The following is a 19053-nucleotide window of genomic DNA, read 5'->3' on the forward strand; positions in this document are numbered from 1 at the left end:
GGCCTAAGTCTGATCCTTGGTCAAGCAAGCAGGCTATGGCTAGCATGGTTGTCAACCTCAACAGTGCTCCCTGCAGGCAGCAGACCCAGGGCCTTATCTGCCCAATCTCCATGGGGATGCCAACCACGGCTCAAGACATGTGCAGGGCATGAATGGGAAGGTGAGCCAGCGCAGGGCCACACTGAGATGCTGATGCTGGTGACAACCCCAGCTTCATCCTCATGTGTCTCCATCAAAGTTCTTTATGGAGGAGTCCAGCGCATTCCGGTATACACAAAGATGTTGGGGTACACTGTGTGAAGGTATGTCTCTGTATTTCAATTGTTAATTCTGTACCAGCAGAGAGCTAAATGCTGGCAGAATCCTGGTATTGTCGGTCCTAAGGCCGGTTACCAGGTGTTCTATTTTGTAAATATTCCTCCTCCCTCACCTGCCTAAGGCTACCTAGAGTTGTATCTGATTGGCTGCAATAAAAGTCTGCCAGCTAGTAGCTGGGTAAGCAGCGGAAGATGGAGCTTCCAGGCAGAGAGAAGGGTTCTGGGAGAAGAACTGAGACAGGGGAGACTCACCAGTGAAGGTGCATGAGGAACCAGAGCCATGCCCGGCCACGTGGCAGAACACAGCACCAGGATTAGTCGGGATAGAGTAATCAGGAGACTGCCCAGCTAGACCTAAGCTTTAAAGCATTAATAAGCCTCTGTCATTATTTATGTTGCTGGTGGATCCAAGAGAGTCCTGAGATACAAAGAGCTTTCTCGGGACTTGCCTATCCCTGAAACAAGGTTCTCACGCACACACACATTTGGCTGCTAGAAACTCACAAATATGCCAATTATCAAATGACTTTCCTGTCCATCAATCAAAAGGCCAGACATGACAAGGTTAGACCCCATCACACAGGCTTACCTTAGCTAATGGTCCCCTCACTGGGCCTTGGGGGTTCTAGCTGTCACCATCAACTCTCACCAGTGGGAGAGAGGCATGGGAACACTGGGCAGACTTCATGTTCTTCCTCTAGATCACCCTCCCTTGCTCTACAAGTCCACGCTGCTAGGGGGTGGGGTGGGGTGGGGTGGAAAAACTGGTCCTGTAGTACAGAACGGCCACAAGGTATAACTGCTTTCCTGGGAATCTGATTTCCTCTCATTACACATGTCTGTGTTCATACAAGCACACACGCATATACACCAGCATGTACGTGTGTAAGTTTGCACATGTGTGCCTACACACATGAAGACAGGCACATATGAAAACACTATCATGCATATATATGCAAATGTATTCACATGTATGCACATAGCACACATCTGCAAGTACGTGTGCACCAGCATGAAGGTATACATACTTGTGTGTGCACACTCAAGAAAGCACATGTGGGTATGTGTACACATCTAAGAACAAGCTCACGCTCACATCTCCAATCCCATCACCCACATGAGGGAGACTCCTAGAGAGTGGTGGTGCCTGAGATACTGTAGACTGGGGCACTTGGTGGCCTTCAAGAGCAAGAAGGAAGGGCTTGGCCTGGAAGCAGCACCTCCGGGCTCCAACTGAAGGCTGCAGCCATTCTGAGAAAGGAGGGGGTTGCTTCCCAGAACCTTCTTTCTAGTTGATGTGCCTTCATCCCTGCCTCCTCATGGGATCCTCTTTTGGGTAGAGTTTTCTCTCTCTCTCTCTCTCTCTCTCTCTCTCTCTCTCTCTCTCTCTCTCTCTCTCTTTCTTTCTTTCTTCATTCATTCTTTTTTTACAGCCACTCTGATCTGAGATGCTCAATCCCAGCTTTGCTATCTGTCAGCATTCAGAGTACAGTTCCCCTCCCTGCCTGTCCCATCCCCACTAGCCCTTTAGGATCTTGTGTGCTGTAGAGATCTAATAAACACTATTACATTAAGAGCGGAACAAGAACACACACTCTCTTCACACAATCTACATGGCTGCTGCTGACCAGGGCAGTGAGGGCAAAGGGCTCACTGGCCCATGCCTAGGCTTACCCAGCTTGCAGGGCAGGCGTGGTGCAGGGAACACATCCAGGTGTGAAGACAACCACCACCATGATCCTGTAGACTCAGACAGAAAGGCCTTTGACAGAGCCTCGCAGGGCCTCCACCCTCCTCTCTTCCCAGCTGCCTGTCCCTCCCCTACCCCAGCCCCACACCTCATCAGAAGATTTCTAGGGCCCAGTTTGTAGACACAGCAACCAAGGTCCCTCCAGTCACAGTGGAGAGTGACCTAAAACCAAGATTCCCTGCTCTGTTCTGAGCCTTGTCTGCTACACCCCACTGGCTTTGCCATCAGGAATCCAGGAACTGACATTTTGCTTGCACAGGTGACTCTCAGAAAACCACCCCATCTTTGTCCCCATAGTCTCTCTGACTACAAAGATGCACTGTAGAACCAAGGAGGTGGCCTCCACCCGGAGCTGCGCAGAAAGGAGGCTCTGGGTCGAACCCTTTGAGTTCCCTAAGCTTATTCACTTTCCACAGGAGGCATCGACAGCCCCTGGAGACATGTGAATTATTCACATCCTCCTGCAGTTTGTAGGCTCTGTGTCCATGACGTCAAGACTGACGTGCCATCCTTCTCCACCACCTGCTCTGCAACTCAGCCCTGACCTCCACAGCGCTCATGATGGTTAATTAAACAGTTGGCAGGTTGCCCATCTGGACGTCAGATGATAATTGTGCAAGCAGACCTGACATAATTCAGGACTAATACAAGAAAATGCATTTGACTTTGGGTGCCACCTTACCCACTCCTTGAGGACTTGAACCCATCAGGGAGCTGTCTTGTGTGTGCCAGAGTACAGCCCAAACTTCTCCTACCACCTCCTGTAATCTACTTAGCCAGTGTCACTGAGTGTGGCCAGAGAGGACAGGTGTGCCGAGTGAATTTTACCTTGCGCTGAGGAAGATGTCTGGGGCTCAGATGGGCATCTGTGGGAGCTTCAATGACGTAGCAGGGGTCCCCTTCTGATATCAGAATCACAGACCCTCCCCCCCTTACTCCCCTTGAGGAGCCTAGTAGACTGAAGGTCTCACCAGTAGAGACATAACAAGAATGATCCAGGCTCAGGACCCATGTCTGCCTCCCCACCCCCTCCTCACTCTGACTGGACCCCAGCAGCTGTTTGCCTGAAATAAACATTTCACTTGAAGCAAGTGCCCGGCTGGCACCGAGTGGCACAGCCCGCTAACAGCCTGAATCCCAGCTTGGCAGCCAGGAAGAACAGGATCTTCTTAAATAAAGCCATGTTTGTTTTTAATTATTGAATTAACTACCGACATCTTTGCTCAACTCGCCAAGCTCCAGGGGAAATTAACATGGAAACAAGTTATGGAGACTGAGGGTCTGGTTTCTCTGTGGAGTTTCCTCACCACCTGGCCTATGCTAGGCCCTCACAGCAATCCTGAAGCTCCAGTTAGCGGAGTCTCAGCATCCACTGTCTGAGGAGGCCACAGGGTCAGCCTTGCCATGACTGGGCAAGATGGATTCTCAGGGCACCCCCAGAAAGCTCAGCTCTGACTAGTCATGCTGAGACAGACCACAGTTATGTTGATACAGAGCCACTGAGGTGCCTGAGCCCTCAGTGAGAGTTTGGACCCTCCCGTCCCAATCCTTCCAGTCAGGAATGCCACCCTGATGCCTATCTCACATTGCCTGGACACCCCCATCCATGTCCACCTGAGGAAGTCCAGTGTGGAGCACAGAACATGAATGACCAAAACTCCTCCCTGTGAAACAGATCCAAGTACCAAGGTGTACCTCCCCAAGCCATCTGCTTTGGGAGGACACCATCTGGCAGGAGTCTTGATAAGGGGTCACTAGCTACCTAGTAGGCAGTTGCCTGCCTACACTGGGACTGAAGGACACCGAGGGCTAAGTCCATGCTTGACCAGAAGCAGTCAGCTCCTCCAAGACGCAAAGGCAATGAGGGATTCCCTGGGATACCAAAATACAATGAAGGTCAAGTCAGGGCTGTATGACTGATCTAGGAGCTCCTGGGGGAACTCAGGGACCCAGAAAATAGATTGGGTGCCTGTAGCCAGGACTTGAGGACCCACAAGAGAAGAGAGGAGCCCAGGCTTCAATCTTCCTTCCTTTCTTTCTTTCTTTCTTTCTTTCTTTCTTTCTTTCTTTCTTTTTTTCTTTCTTTCTTCTTTTTTTTTTTTGTTTGTTTTTTTGTTTTTTTTGTTTTTCGAGACAGGGTTTCTCTGTGTAGCCCTGGCTGTCCTGGAACTCACTTTGTAGACCAGGCTGGCCTCAAACTCAGAAATCCGCCTGCCTCTGCCTCCCGAGTGCTGGGATTAAAGGCGTGCGCCACCACGCCCGGCTGGCTTCAGTCTTTCTATGGAATCAGATGTCCCAAAGGAGAGCAGCAAAGACCTGAAGATACTGACACAAAAGAAATGGATGGAAGAAGGGCTCAGAGGGCAAGACAGGCGTCTGGGTTAAAGGATGTGGACAATGACTGACCCTCAGAACATGGGGGATATAGTGAATGGTCAGTAGGGTCGAACCTCTTGCTATACTCAGCCTCACAGGCTGGCCTGGCCTGGTTTTCCATCACCTAATGTGTTGCCTCAAATGTGTTGTCCCATGGGCTAGGGGATGGCTCAGTCAGGAAAGTAGTTGCCTAGCAAGCATGAAGGCTTGAGTTCAATCCCTTGGACCCACATAAGAAAGCTAGATGTAGAGACACATGTGTAATCTCAGTGTGGGGAGGCAGAACCCTGAAGCTTGTGCCCACCCAGGCTGGAATACTTGATAAATGTCCAGATGGATGGCACCCAAGGAATGGCACTCAAAGATGTCCTCTTGCCACACACGCACACACACACACACACACACACACAGGCATGCACTCAAATATACCCATCTCATATTCACAGGCATGCATACACATCCATCCATCACACACTAGTGTGCATACTCGTGTACCCATTACATATACTGCCATGCATGTACCTGCACCCATCACATGCACTCACATGGATGTCTGCACAAAGAAGCATGTGCCACACATATGCACACATGCTGCACATACATGTGTGTCATGCACGTGTGTTTAGGAATGTATTTGCACATGTCACATAATATATTCATATGTTTTTGTGTGTACCAGAGTATAAGCAAACAATATGTATCCACACATGCACAGTGTATTCATGCCTCTGCACACACATGTCTTCATGCACATACCTCACACATGTGCATAGAGTATACACAGATAGACACATCACATACCCGGTACATGCACACAGGGCTCGTACATGCACATAGGCCATGTGCATTTCTTTCTCTGAGGCATTGCCTCCTCTCCTGCCGGCCACCCAGCTCATTCACCTGTGGAGGAAAAATGAGTCCTGATTAAGATGTCTTGATGGGATGCGACATCGCTGCTCCCATGACTCTGCAGTAGTGCTCTGGAGCGTCCAAGAGGCTTTAGTATTCTGTGTGTTCTGCTCCCAGCACACCCATGCTCCCCAGCTGAGGCCCATCCTTTCCATCCCTAATCTCACTGCTCGAAAGCTCAAAGTGATGGCAGCAGCCGCTGGCCTTCTGAGGCTGAGGGTTTTACAAGAATGAATGCAAACATCAGGCTTGAGTATTTCCAGCCCAGACCTGAGGTAATCGCCTGGGGACTCCACAGCTTGTATCATAGAGGGTGAGCAGAGTAGCTCCCACTCTCAGAATGCTGTCCAAAACAAGGCATCTCGACTGCCCAGCACAGGTTTTGTTCAGTTCCCTTCCTCATTATACTGCGATTCAGGGTGCTTTTACCCATCTTGGTCTCTTTATGGTCATGCGATTATAAGGCCTTCCAGGATCTGCACGCTCGCTGACCCTTCCATTCCTGTGCTTGCCTCGGGGAGGGCAACTCTAGAGCAAGGGAAGTGTCCAGGCATCAGAGGTCACCCAGAGCTGGCCTCTCAAGGCCTGGCAGGATCCACTGGTGTATGTCACCATCTCTCCTGGTTTGGGCGTTGTTTTCCTGTTGAGAAGCCACCGTTGCTCATGAAGAGGAATCCAGTCTGGGAGAGCAGAGCATAATCCAGGATGGTGAGGAAGATCCCCCTCCTCCAAGACACTAGGTTGTACCCCAAGTTGCAGGAGGCTCCCGGCAGGCTCTCTCAGCTCTCGTGGCTCTCCCACCTGTCCCCACTGCTCAGCCTGTGTTCTGAACTGAATCGTTGACTCCTGCTGAGGAATTACCCACATAGCCTTGGCCATGGCTTCTCTTTTCCTCCCTGCTCTGAGCTCTGGAAAATTTTTCTTTAATATATGAATAATGTATTGAAAACTCAGGCAGAGCAATCACAGGCCATGAATAATTGCAAGGTACAGGCACATTAGTTAGCTGTACAATCCACTTACAGACCAAACCAACCATCTTATTAATGGCAAGGCCCTGCAGAAGACTGGCTAGCCCAGCCCTGGCTCAGCTGTGGACTCTGTTCTCAGACTCAAGGGTACTTGAAGACCCCACTCTGGGAAGCTGAGAGCCTCAGGCTGGGATCCAGTCTGATGCTGTATATAGTACCCTCATATCTCTGTTCCATCCTGTTTCTTAATTAACAAAGAATTGAATTAGCGAGCGCATGATGCGCAGCTCCACTGGGCTTTCCTAAGCGCTCTGGGAGATGCTCTACTTGGAGCTAGGCTTGCTCTCCTCCCAGTGAGCACACTGTCAGAGTCAACTTTGTGATGTCCAGGGAAATTAATTGTTAAGGAAAAAATCGACCTTGACCCAGAGCCCTTCCTTAAACAATCTCACTTCAATGGGCCTGTCCCAGCAGGCTGTGGCTGCTGACATCATGGCTCTTATCCTCTGACTCGAGGTTGGGGGGAGGGGACAATAGTGGATTGAGTAGCACTAGAGTTGCCTTCTGTGGACCAGCCTGTCACCAAGCATTGAGGATCCTAATTCCTGAGTAGTTTGGGTGTTTTTGTTTGTTTTGTTTTGTTTTGCACTGGTCACCTTGGTCCTGATGAGAGTGTCACCAGAGGCTATTATTCACAACCCCCATTTTACCTAGAAAACAGATAGACTGGGGTTCAACCAGCCTGCCAGGATGCCAGGCTAGAGAGAGAAGCTGAAATGAGACACCCCGCACCTCAGCACCCGTCCTTAACCTGTCATGAACCTGTAGTTTAGGGCATGCCAATCAGTGGGGCACAATGGACCCTCTAAGTGGGAGAGAGAGACAGTAAGGACAACAGCTTGCCTGCAGTAATGTCCAGGATTCTTTGGTCATTTAACTCTAGTACCTGTTCTGGGACCCACACTGCAATAGATGGTTGTCAAGGCAGACCTTAGTTGCAGACAGATGATGGCGTCTGTCCTAGGGCATGCCAGTGGAGGCCTAGGCCAGGCGAGGACTAGGTACCAAGCTATCTGTGAGCCCACCTTGGCACATGGACCTTGCTTTGAAGCACCCAGGGCACAAGTAAGATAGGTGCTTCCCCCTTAGAATCGACCGTGTTCCAACACGCAAGGCAGCCCCTGGATCAGCCAAGTGTCACCAGGATGCCCATGCCACCAGACCAACAAATCCTGGACATTACTGCAGGCAAACTGCTGTCCTTACTGGCTTGACCCCCCCCCCCTCACACACACACACACACACACCTCTCTCTCCCACTTGCCCCACTGATCTACATGGCCCTAAACTACAGGTTCATGGTGGTGGTCATGGGGTCACCCGCAGTCGCACTGAGTAGACTGTCTTCTCTCCTGAGGAGGCCTGCACAAGGCCTGGCCAAGCTCACTTCACCATGGAAATACCTTAAAAGCTTTGGCTTTCTCTCTGGGTCAATGTTCTCTCAACAAAATATTATAATTAAGCTTTGAAAGCCTGGACTGTGGCCTGAGCCCCATGCCCGCCAGCAGAACTATATCACAAGCTTAAATTTTTAAAGAGATGCTGGAAAATCACTCAGCTCCATAGCACAGAGGTGGAAGGACATCTGAAGGTCCATGCTTGGGGCTGGGGGGGCAGGGGTGGCTAGCAGGGACCTCAGTGTGGTCCATCAACAGCCTTGAAGACATCAACCACAGTGGCACTAGTAGTATAGGAAATAGCCCCAGAATGCTGGAAAGGGAGGTTGTTGGAAGCATGGACTCAACCTGCTGTATGACAGACCCTGTGCTGGTCATTCTCTCTGTCCAGCAGATGTGACATCTCCAACAAAGTCACAGCCATGGGATCAGGGGCCAAGGAACACCAACCAAAGGCCTGGTGGAAGACACCATAGCTCCCAATGGCAGCAGGCTTTGTCATACACAGGCAAGCAGAGTAAAATCTGCCCCCTACCCCTGCGTGCCAGACACCACTGTCTTAAGCCTCTGACCATACTACTGCCGGACCCTAAATGACCACCAGTAAATTGCTGGCAGAGGCCCTTTGCCTGGCAGGACACACGCAGAGGCTATGATGGCATTATTTGGGGGGGGGGGACTCAATCTGTTTGGCCTCACAGAGAAATAAACAACTCCTGCAGCATACAGTGCTGGGAGGCACATTGTCACCACTGAGGGTCACCTTAGCTCACACCCAGACATGGGAAATAGTCAGACACTGATGCCTGGCCAGTCTCAGGCTCCACAGGCCCTGAATCTGACCTGGATCTCCTCCCTTTGAGGACTGAGCTGCTCTACACCAGAGCAGTGGATGGGGAAGCCAGCTCTCAATGTTTCCTCCTGCTGTCATCCCCAACACTTTGTGCTCAGCCACTGAGTATCAACGGGACAATGTTCTGTTGGACACAAAAGCTCTCGTGGCTCTGGATGACTTCAAAGAGGGCTTTGCAGTTGTGCTATTGGCCTAAAAAATTGTATTTCTCATTACTGGGGTGAAAGGCCCTCTCTTTGCCACATTAGCCACTGAGAAATAAAATCCAAAAATCAATGCTTAGATTCCGCTGTGTTTCTTGGTGGAGGTAAAAGAAGAAACTGTTTTCATCACGAGACAGGCTGCGGTTGCATATATTTCAACAGCTTCATCCTTTCTGTATAATTCTGCCATTAGTATTAATGACTGCCAGAGTACGTATACAACCACAGCTCTCAAGTGCCCATCACTTGCCAGCCAGAGCTCCCATCATGTGCTGGCCAGAGCTCCCATCATGTACTGGCCAGAGCACCCATCATGTGCTGGCCAGAGATTAGAACTGGGATCCTGCTCTATTACTGCCAGGAGCAGTAGAAGAGCCAGGACAGCCTCCAGGAAAATAGACGTGCCTGGGAGGAGGGAGGGTGCAGCAAGGGGTGGAGGGGCACAAGCACACTTGAGCTAGGCAGTGAGGGCTGTTGCCCAGGCAAAAGCAGTGGGAATGACCATAAGGACGCTGGGGCACTCCCGATCCCCGGGATTTCTTGGAGCTTCCAAACAGTCTCTTATTTGCTACATTCTGTCACCTGAGCCAGACTCTGTTGGTTTAAAATGTGGGCTCTGCGCTTTGAGAATTCCTTTTCCAGGGCGACTTGACTAAGGTCTACCTTGTCCTGATAGGGTCCTAATGAAAAACAAAAGTATGGTTCTACCAAACTTGACCTGGAGAACCAATGATTTACTGGGCTTACTTACAAATAATGGTGAGGAGTTGCCTACAGGAGTATGTGTGACCCCAAAAATGCCACACTGGGAAGTCTTTACCCAGCTTCCCTAAAGCCACAGAGGTATAGTTCCCCTTCAGTTATCCCTGCTCAGCCCATACATTGAGTACCTCATGACATCAACCCCAGGGCTAAAGCAGTCAGGGCAGAATTGCCACAAATGGCTGCTAGGTACAGGAGGGAGTCACTGAAATCTTAAGTGAAGATTCAATGACCCCCCAATCCCCTCTTTCTCTCAGAGAACATCAACTAGCAACAGGTCAATCCATAATAGCCTCCCACAAGCAGGACAGCTCACATCTAATGAAGATGATGGCTATTTCACTCGAAGGACCACAATCAGCAGCACTCTGGAGCCCTGAACCAGCACTTATTTTCTTGACAGTTTCTTTGAATCTGGGCACTCATTTTGAGAATCTGCATCTAGGAAACTGTCCTGAGCACAACCCATCTGAACAGCCACAGGAGACCCCTGTGGGTCCAAACCCATCTGAACAGCCGTAGGTGGCCCGTGTGGGGCCAGATGGATTCTGCAGTCATGAGTGAACACTGCCCATGGGAACCTGAGAACCTCTGGTCACCTGCCAACCGTTGGGAAGTTCCTAGAAGAGAGGAGCTGTCTCTTAGATAAATACTTAATCGGCTCAAATGTGGAGAGGCTCAAGTCTCAGAGGCTTCAGTCCATAGTCACTCGACTCCATTCCTCCTGAGTTAACTGTGAGGAAGGAGCAATAGTGGAATGGTTTTTGATGAATAGGAGACAGAGACAAAAAGGGGCTGGGGGCAAGATACATCCTTTAAAGAGACACCTCCAGTGTCTTAGATCCAATCAGGCTTCACCTTCCAAGAGCCCACCCACCCATTGGCCCACTAAGGATCAGCCCATCAACTGAGTTAATGCCCTGGTAATCCCATCACTTCTCTATCACACCATCAGATGGGGATCAAGCCCTTCAACACAGAGCCGTTATGGGAAACTGAAAATGTCTTCAAGTAGCCAGCACAGAGATAGGACATCTTCCAAAAGACCATTGCCCAGCGTATGTATAGCCTCCATGCATCTTGATGTTTGTGAGAGGGGAAGGGCCTAGTGGAAGGAGCATATGTAACTCTATGACAAGTCCAGGTTGTCTCAGCACCCACTTCACAGGTAAGGAAACTGAGGGGTCAGAAAGCTGAGCCATTGAAGAAAGTGACTTCCTGGAGGTGGCTATAGTGTTTCTGCTGGGGAGCATGCAAGTGACAGACATGGTGAAGTAACTGTTGACAAAGCCAGGATGGCATCCAGCCACTTCCTCTGAGATAGAGGCATCCAGAAGACTCAGAATTACCTCTCTAAGATACACACAGAGCCAGGGCCTTGGGAGTCCAGAAAAGCTGTGCCCTTGAGTGATAGCTGATGGTAACTGTTCCTTGTGCAGATGACAGACTAGCACTTCCAGGGTCAGGGTCACAATTGGTAGCATATTGAGATGGGAGGTCTGCCCCACAATGCTGGTTTTTTACCATCCCATGTGTGCTTCCTGGCTAAACATTGCCAACACCACAACTCTCCTTGTGGAGAGGCACTGGGAGCCCAGTAGACTCCTAAGGGACATGGATTCTGCAAGGTGTGGTGGGACTTGTGTCTAGTGTCACCCTCGGGTTTGTCTATAGGAAGGGAAAAAGGTATGGAGTTGGTAGCAGCAAGCAAGACTCCAGCTTCACGTTTGAGGCTCTGAGCTGTGTGATCATACCCTGTGATCTGGCAGCATGGTCAGACCACGTGAGCCTTCAGTGAGGGCAGTATCAACTGCCAGTGGTACCCGTGTGCCTGTAGCAAATCCCTTGGCATCTCTGGGCTTCTATTTCCTTTCCTATAGAAGAGAGAGAATAGTAATCTCTCCAAAGGAACGGAGAGACGGTGATGGGCATGGATGATCTGGATAGGGCCTCACAGGTATGTCCAGTAGACTCTGCCACTGCCAGATCACAGAGCAGGAAGCTGGTGCAGAGCGGGGGACACACAGTTAGAAGCAGCTTCCAGTTCTACACGGAAGATGGCTGCCTCTAACTACAGTGTCCTGCGCTGTTCTCTCAGTGAGTCTGAGAACCAGACCCTGAGCATCTGGGTCAGGGCTGTCCAACTGAAGCCTCTAGACGAATGCATCAGAGGCCTGCAGTTCAGCAGAAATTCCCACACTGGTGCAGAGATTCAAGATCACCAATGCTTGTCATACATCAGTCACTCCTGCCTTGGGAGTCTTTGAGTGTCACCAGTGTGTGCTGAGTTTCATACTGAGTTGAAACCTAATCCTATTTAGGTTTACGAAGGACCAGGAAGACCTGGTGACCATGTCGGAGTGTCTGCTGTCAGCATCATTACATGTTGGTGAGCAGTGTGCAGAGGCTTTCTAAAGACTCTGTTGGTGGACAGCTGGACATAAGCAAGAACAGCTCAGGAAGCCTGTAAGAGCAGTGACCAGTCCCTGCCTCCTGGCAGGCATCCATAAGTGTCCATGGGTTGGCCCTGCCTGGGCCTCAAGAGGCTGTCGGCCACAGCCTGATTGGGTCACTAATGGGGAGCAGCATGAGCTGGGTGCTGTGTTTCAGACAAACGCTGAGTTCAGTTCTAACTTTGTCGCTCACTGAACAGCAAAGGTGGCTAGTCACAAGCCTCACCTTAAAGTTTTGAGAACGAATTGGTCTTTGAAGGGAGGGAGGACCAGTTGATTTGCAGCTCATTCTCAGGCCTCTCCCCTGTCGCTCTTCAAGTCATTCGCAAAGTAGCCTCACCAAAGTCCAACTCCTGCGGCCCTGGAAGGGAGGGGACCATGACAGGCACAGCAGGGCCACCTGCCACAGCTCCCATTCTGCTAAACAGCCCCCTGGAGCCTGGAGACCCTAGAAAGATTATGCTGATACTGGCTCTCTGAGCATCCAGGGCTGGAGGAGAGGAGGTTGCCATGGAAACAGCATCTGGTCTATTCACTGGAGTTTTAGAGGCCAGCAAACAGATAACAAAATACAGCGGAGCCCAAATGTAGTGCCTCCTTCGCTTACCGTGATGAGCTGTGTGTGAGGCTGCCGGGTGGTTGGAGGGGAGGTGTTAGAACTCACAGCAACCATCCACTTAGGATTTGTTTACGGCTGCTTGACACTCAGCTCACTCAGTTGGGTTTTGACTGTTTTATTGCCAAAAGGCAACATCAGACACTTGGCAGCAGGACAAACAGAACAGCAAAGCCAGGCACCAACACTTCCATACCCCAAAAGACCTCAGGCGGGGTGGGGTAGCTTTTGGCTCGCAGAGCTCTGAGTCTGTAATGAAGAAGGAAGTATTCCCCCTCCCTTCAAACTCCCCATCTTGTAGAGAGTTCCTTAGGCAAGTCCTGAGTCTACAACCCTGGTTGAACACCATAGAGGAAGATCCAAAATATAAATACAGTCACATGTGACATGCATACCTAGTATGTGCTCGAGCACACACACACATACACACACACACACGTTTGTTCATAAGCACTCAGCTCAGCCCTCCCCTTTGAGCCACTCTCTCTGTGACTGATATCCAGCATGGGAATTAAAACACACAACCGAGAGAGAGAGAGAGAGAGAGAGAGAGAGAGAGAGAGAGAGAGAGAGAGAGAGAGAGGCCAGCTGCTTCAGTGGTGAAGAACGCTTAAAATATAGAGGTGGGGGCTAAATCATCACTGAAGGCAGAACCCTTCTCTGAGATAAATCCCAGGTAGGCTTCCTGGAAGAAGAGACATCAAGCTGAACTCTGCCAATGCCTCAGCCTTGCCAAGATGGAATATCAGGGCCCAGTCCAAGGACCTCACTGATACTCAGTGACCACCAAAGGGCACACAGATGGCACTATGGAAATATAGACAGGGCCACAGGTATACACACACACAGCTGTTATAGAGTCATTGCCTGAGTGCCAGTGAGTCCCATTTTCAATGCCCAGTTAACAATATCAGGCCTGTCTGGCAGTAGCCCCACAAGTAGCTGGGAGGTGTCTTGCTGTCCCTGGCTTGGGTGTACAGGACAGAGACACGAGCTGGGTTTCTCAGTGGGGCCACTACCCACTAGGCTGCACCCTCTGGCAGCTGCTTGGCAGGCCACAGAACATCTACAGAGCAGAGGGGCTGAGGCCTCAGACAAGCGTTTGCTTATCCCACTGTGTGGTTCCTGTGACCTGGAAGAGACAGATGCCTGTGGCCAGACTCATTCTCAGCTGATCTAGCCACTGACTTGCTACTCGCTCCTCTTTCCTGTGTGAACTATGCAGTTGGAACGAGGCAGAATCCAGGGGTCACCTGTCCCATCTGCTTGCCAGGACTACCCAAGACCTCAGGCTACAGTTCATCACAGACAGATTCGGGGGTCTCAGGACCGTGGGTGCATAAATAGGTCCCGCTCTCAGGTGACAACCAACGTCAGCAGCAAAGGCATGCCCTCCAGAGCTGTTTACCTCCCTCTAATTGGGACTAATTTATCGGCTCCGAAAGAGATGGGAAATGATGATGGTGTGGAACAACGGCCTCATCAAGGCCGAGTCGCTGTGTTTAATTTGGAATTAAAGTGTTTGTCATTCGAGGGTGGGTGTGAGCCTCATGAAAGATGGATTGTTCTGCATGAGGCGGCTGGTAGCTTGCTATGTGATGGGTACTCACTGAGAATGGAGCCGACTGACCAGCACACTCAGGCCTGTGAAAACAAGCAAGCCCTGTTCTGCATGCAGATTCCCACCTCACACTTCAGTGAACGGAAGTGCAAAGTGTGTCCGGTCCAGACCCCCACGGGGGTATCTGAGCAAGGTGTAGGAAGCCCACAGGGCCTGGAGATGCCTGGACCAAGGACATCCTGCCTGGCCAGCATCTGAGTGACTTGTCAGACACAGCCCTGGGTGCATTTACCCTCCTTCACCAATGGAAAAACAGTAGAAAAAAGCAGAGAGGTTCTGAGAAAGCCTGTAACCTTCAGCGCTGACTGACAAAGTTGGGATGTCCATGTTAGCAGCATCGGAGTGTAATCCCAGAAGGCTCTTCTATGAAGGGCTTGAGGAAATGCATTAACTGTCAGCCCCAGAGGAGCCCTGGCCAGCCAAGGAGACCTCAGCAAGCGTAGCTTGTGGCCAGGAAGGATGCCCAGCCCCAGCGTCCACTAACAAGCAGGCTGTAAGCACAGACAACCTGGGACCGTGTTGTGAAACACCATGAAGAGTCCACTGGCCACCTCTTTTGATTACCTTTCCTTTCCTGGGCCACAGAGATGGCGGGGCAGGAGGTGGGGAGCGGGGTTGAGTGCTTGCTACTCTTCAGAGAACTCAAGTTCGGTTTCCAGTGCCCATATTGAACAGCTCACAACTCCCTGGCACTCCAGTTACAAGGATTCTGATACCCTCTTTTGGCCTCCACAGGAATCCACACACATGTGACACACACTCACATGTACACTTTTACAATTTTTTAAATTATACTTCCTAAATTTTCAGAGCATGGACACTTGAGGGTGAGAGAAATTAAATTACCCTGGGCACATACTTGTTCTCTGTCATGTGTGCATATACAGAGAGAGGAGGGGGTGCACTCTCTTTTACAAAGCCAGGGCTTCCCATAGATGGGTTCTAGCCCCAGAGCCGCCTAAGGTGTGACTACCCAGCACTGCTTCCAAGGTTGCTCCCCCTGGTTGGAAGCTGTCGACCTGGAGACAGCTAGCATGTGAGATCATCCATTCCAAACTCAGGGTAAGTCTGCTCTGAGCACTGGCGAGGCACCTCAGAGCACAGGCAGATTGTGGGTCCAGGCCATGTGTGGCAACCATGTGTGGCCCACGCAGGGGACATTTTGTCTTCCAAAGCTCGGTGTTGCCATTTCAACTGGGGACCAAAGTGGTTTCCTTTCTGATGATGCTGTTGAAAGGCCTTCACACAGAGCACAGGGTCAAGAATTCAGAGCCTGGACAATCAGCGCCACTTTACCCAAAACGGCAGCCTGACTTAACCCCTAAAGAGTGCACATGCCCAGATATGGACTCTGTTACCAGGTTTCAGCCTAAATGAGCTGAAATGAGGGGATTGGTCCTGCTTTGTCTCACAGGAATTTACTCAAAAGGCCATTGCCGCAGGGAAAGGGAGCGCTCAGTGGTTAAAGAGCACTTGCTGTTCTTGCAGAGGACCCTGGTTTGGTTCCCAGCATCCACATGGGGACTCACAACTATCTGCAGTGAACGCGCATACATGCAGGCAAAACACATACATATAAATAAATGTAATATTTTATACTATGGTTAAGATTTCGAAAAAAAATTCTAGTAATTCTCCCACTGTATATTGTTGAAATCCCCAGGCCTAAGATAGCCCATAGCAGGCTGGGTGGGAGGTGGAAGACCCTTCACCAGTCCAGGGCCACTCCTTCCAATGTTTTCCTATACCTACTGCGCTCCTTGTTTGTCTGGCCTTCTAAATAAAAGCTCCATGATGATGGCAAGCTGCCTCCTAAGGCAGATGGATAGAGGAATGGATGAGTGGATTAAAATGGATAATGGAAAGGTGGTGGATAAATGATGAATTAAAATATACAAGTTGGTGGAAAGATGGATGGATGGGTGGGTGGGTGGGTGGATGGGTGGATAAGTGAATGGTTGGATGGGTAGATGGATGAGTGGATGGGTGGATGGATGGATGGATGGATGGATGGATGGATGGATGGATGGATAAGTGTGAATGGTTGGATGGGTAGATGGATGAGTGGATGGGTGGATGGATGGATGGATGGATGGATAAGTGTGAATGGTTGGATGGGTAGATGGATGGATGGATGGATGGATGGATGGATGATAAACGCATGGCAGGTGGATAGTGGATAGATGAATGGCAGGTAGATGGTGGCTGATGAAAAATTGGGATGGATGATCTTTGAATGGAAATAATGGATGATGGACAAATATTGGATGGGTGGGTGGGTGGGTGGATGGATGAATAGAAAATTGGATGGATGATGGTTAAATGAATGACAGGTAGATAGTGAGTAGATGAAAATTAAATGAATGACAGATGGATGCATGGATGGATGCATGGATGGATGGATAGATGGATGAATGAATACATGGATGTTTGGATGGGTGGATGGATGGATGTTTGGACAGATGGATGGATGGATGGATGTTTGGATGGATGGATAGATGGATGGATGGATGGATGGATGGATGGATGGATGGATGGAAATCTGGTAGATGGATGATGGAGAGGTGCTTCCCATATACCATTTCATACAACAATCCTACTGGTCCCACCTTGAAAGTAGGATTGCATTTGGAGAAGATTCTCTAATACAGTAGAGAACATGGCGCATAGGGGAGTGCCCATGATGTACCACCACCCAAGAATGAGGTACTGCAGTGGAGCCCAGCAGGTACTCTAAAGGGTAAGATCCCAATGGCCTCCTTGCCAGAGACCACTGGAACATTTCCTCACTAGCCTGGGACTGAAACCAACTCTGAGCCTCAGATCTGCCCAAGAGAAACTCATGTAGACACTATTCAAAGCAGTGCAAACAGACACTGTGTCAGGGTAACTCTGACACAGGAGAGTGCCGTGTGCAGGTATCAGTGTTTTAGATGGGGTGACAAGGAAGAGAAAGAAGGACTCAATTGAGGTGGAGAAGAGAAGAGGGCAAAGGCCTGCTCTAATGGATGCCACAGGCAGCTTGTCTGTCCTTCTACCCAACCAGGTCTGTTTCCCTTAAACTGGGTGACAAAGGCCTGTCCATGAGATGATCATATTTCAGGGCAAGGGCTCTCACAAGCTTGAGAGGTGTTCTTCTGAGTCACAGAGGACACACGTCTACAGTTGGAAGCCTGTTTTAGTGAGGTTTAGGAAAGGGAGGTGTACTGGCTAGTTTTGTGTCAACTTGACACAGCTGGAGTTATCACAGAGAAAGGAGCTTCAGTTGAGGAAATGCCTCCATGAGACCCAACTGTAAGGCATTTTCTCAATTAGTGATCAAGGGGGAAAGGCCCCTTGTGGGTGGGACCATCTCTGGGCTGGTAATCTTCCTTCTGTAAGAGAGCAGGCTGAGCAAGCCAGAGGAAGCAAGCCAGTAAAGAACATCCCTCCATAGCCTCTGCATCAGCTCCTGCTTTCTGACCTGCTTGAGTTCCAGTCCTGACTTCCTTAGGTGATGAACAGCAGTATGGAAGTGTAAGCTGAATAAACCCTTTCTTCCCCAACTGCTTCTTGGTCATGATGTTTGTGCAGGAATAGAAACCCTGACTAAGACAGGAGGTCAGGTAGAGGCACAAATGCTCCTGGTGGTATGAAGGGGGATCAGCATCTTGAGGGCTAGAGTCACCCTGAGCCACACCTTATTGCAGTCAAGGCCTTGCAGGAACATGCTCAGTGAGATGGTTGTGTGGAGTCAGCCTATAGACATCATGCCCTGTGAGCTGGGAAATCAGCAGGCCCTTATATCTGGCTTGAGGGTCACAAGATGAGACCCCCGAGAGGAACAAATAGGGTGTCTTTCAACTCCAACTTCCCTCCACAATCTTTCTCTCCCATCCTAGAAGGAGCAGTAGGGGGAATGCTCAGCGGTGAGCAGCCAAGGCGGGGCGGGGCAAGGCGTGATGCTCAGCGGTGAGCAGCCAAGGCAGGGCGTGAACCAACCAAGGATAACAACCTTAGCAGTGGTCTTCTGAACACTGCCACCAGTGCAGACCAGATGAAGCCTAGAAAACACATCAGGAGAGCACTGTTCTCTGAAGTGCCTGGGGTTTTTCCAGAGGGCTGGCTTGTCTTGAAGAGTTAGCTGTGTTAAAAATGTCTAAACTGCTTTTTGTTTTATTTTGTTTTGTGGAAAAAGAACAGAACACAGATCATAAATATTCGGACTCTGGTGGGAGAGGGAATGTGTTGGGGAACTCAAGTCAAGAGAAATAGAGGGTTGGCCAGAACGGAAAGGAGAACCATGGCGCCAGACATGAACCTGGCCAAGGGGGCTGCTGCTGTTTACTTAGGATTTTTTAAGATTATGAATCTATCTTTGATAGGGTTTCTGTTGCTGTCATAAAACTCCATGACAAAAAATAAGTTGGGAAATAAAAGTTTCTTTCATCTAACAGTTCCATATCACAGTCCATTATTCAGAGAAGTCAGGAAGGAACTCAAGGCAGGAACATGGAGGTTTGTTTGTTTGTTTGTTTGTTTTAATAAGAGCCCAGGAAGCTAGGAGACAGCTCCGCAGTTAAGAGTGTGTGCTGCAAATAATATAAAATACCTTGGCGTAACTCTAACTAAGGAAGTGAAAGATCTGTATGATAAGAACTTCAAGTCTCTGAAGAAAGAAATTAAAGAAGATCTTAGAAGATGGAAAGATCTCCCGTGCTCATGGATTGGCAGGATCAATATAGTAAAAATGGCTATCTTGCCAAAAGCAATCTACAGATTCAAC

The sequence above is a fragment of the Mus caroli genome, chromosome 2 (genome assembly GCF_900094665.2).
Source record: "Mus caroli chromosome 2, CAROLI_EIJ_v1.1, whole genome shotgun sequence".
In the NCBI taxonomy this organism is placed as follows: Eukaryota; Metazoa; Chordata; class Mammalia; order Rodentia; family Muridae; genus Mus; species Mus caroli.